At 54.0% G+C, this 1668-nt stretch overlaps 1 protein-coding gene across 1 annotated transcript in view; it reads right to left on the minus strand.

Moving 5' to 3' along the window:
* LOC113217974 (JNK-interacting protein 1) overlaps positions 1 to 1668 on the minus strand; it is a 22041-nt gene that overhangs the window by 4907 nt on the left and 15466 nt on the right. The window lies entirely within an intron of this gene.

Raw genomic sequence — 1668 nt, forward strand, 5'->3', positions numbered from 1 at the left:
AGGCACGGGGGGAGGCACGGGGGGAGGACCCTATGTTCGCACAGAGCGACTCTTTCTTGTCCATCAGCTGATCCACCCGCCACATGACTGTATGGCGGTAATGAGAGGGGAGAGCGAGAAAGAGAGCAGGAGCGGGTATAGTGCGAGAGGAGCGAGGGAGAGAGAGAGGGAGACAAAGAAAGATGTGAACCTCATCTATGGACGTATAGGGGAGGAGGAAGCGAGGGTGCGAGCGATAGCAAGGACGCTTACTCGTTAACGTTCGGCCACACGTGTCCACCAGGTCATTGACCCGTCCTCTTCCCCTTCCCCCACCTGTCCACCCTCCTCGCCCTCCTCCCCTCCGCGCGCGCACAACACCTGAGTACAGGAGAGGGAAACGGGGTCCGCTACGGAGGGAGCGCGGAGCAGGAGCAAGGAGAGAGATGGGGGTATAGGGTGGGGTAGGGGTGACTTTTTCAGTAAAACGCCAACGGTAAAATCCCGATTCAAAGTCCTCTCTCCGCACATGCGGTAGACACGCGGTGTGTAACGTCAGCTTCTTACGCATGACGACGTGTACATTACACACACATGTGTTGCAGAGCAAACTCGGTACACGAGCCCGTCACAGCGGCCTCGTCCCGTCGTCCCGGGCCCTTCTCGCTCTCGCTATCTTATCCGGCAGGGTGAGTTCCGTGCCGTCCGCCGCCCCTCCCCGCCCGGGGGCTGACCGCACCGCGGTGCCGAGGACCGCGCCAGCAGCGCCAGCCCCGACCTAGGGCAACTTGTCTGTTTGGACAGAGCCGCCGCCGAGCCGCGTGATGTGATAGTATGAGAGATTGCGCGCCAGGGCCCCGCTCTCTCCTCTCGTGAGCACTAAGTCACCGGTCATTGGTCAGTCCCAGCGATCTCACGGTGATGAGACTCCTGATGGCTTAGCCGCATCCAGATGCGTGACGTGGGTGTCTGTGATGTTATACAGTTAAGCGCGGAAGCTGCGGAGTTCCGCGTAGGACGTGCGGACGGGTGCGGAACTTGCGCCCGCATGCGGGACTTCACCTTATTTGGCACGGAAATGGGTGAACACATATATTTTTGGAAAGAGGGCGTCACAACGATCATTTTTATCTGAAAATATCATTACTTTAAAGCCAAATATGCAACTGGGGAGACTTGTAAAGATCGTGTATACTCCGAACCGCCTCAGTCACATCGACGCTAGAACGTTATAACGCCTACATACATACACCGATTTGGCTGAAAATTTGTATGCGGGGGTTTCGAGGGTCAGAGAATTCATTTCTGGTGTCACCTTGAACATTCAAAACCGTTCTCTTTATTCTCCGGGACACAAAATAGGTTAGTATGAGGTTCCCGATGACACCCTCAGAACGGTTTTGAATGTTCAAGATGACACCAGAAATGAATTCTCTGACCCTCGAAACCCCCGCATACAAATTTTCAGCCAAATCGGTGCATGCATGTAGGCGTTATGACGTTCTAGCGTCGATGTGACTGAGAGGCGGTTCGGCGTATACACGATCTTTACAAGTCTCCCCAGTTGCATATTTGGCTTTAAAGTAATGATATTTTTAAATAAAAATGATCGTTGTGATGTCCTCTTTCCAAAAATATATGTGTTCACCCATTTCCGTGCCAAATAAGGTGAAGTCCCGCATGCGGGCG

The sequence above is a fragment of the Frankliniella occidentalis genome, unplaced genomic scaffold (genome assembly GCF_000697945.3).
Source record: "Frankliniella occidentalis isolate FOCC.00 unplaced genomic scaffold, Focc_3.1 Scaffold495, whole genome shotgun sequence".
NCBI lineage: Eukaryota > Metazoa > Arthropoda > Insecta > Thysanoptera > Thripidae > Frankliniella > Frankliniella occidentalis.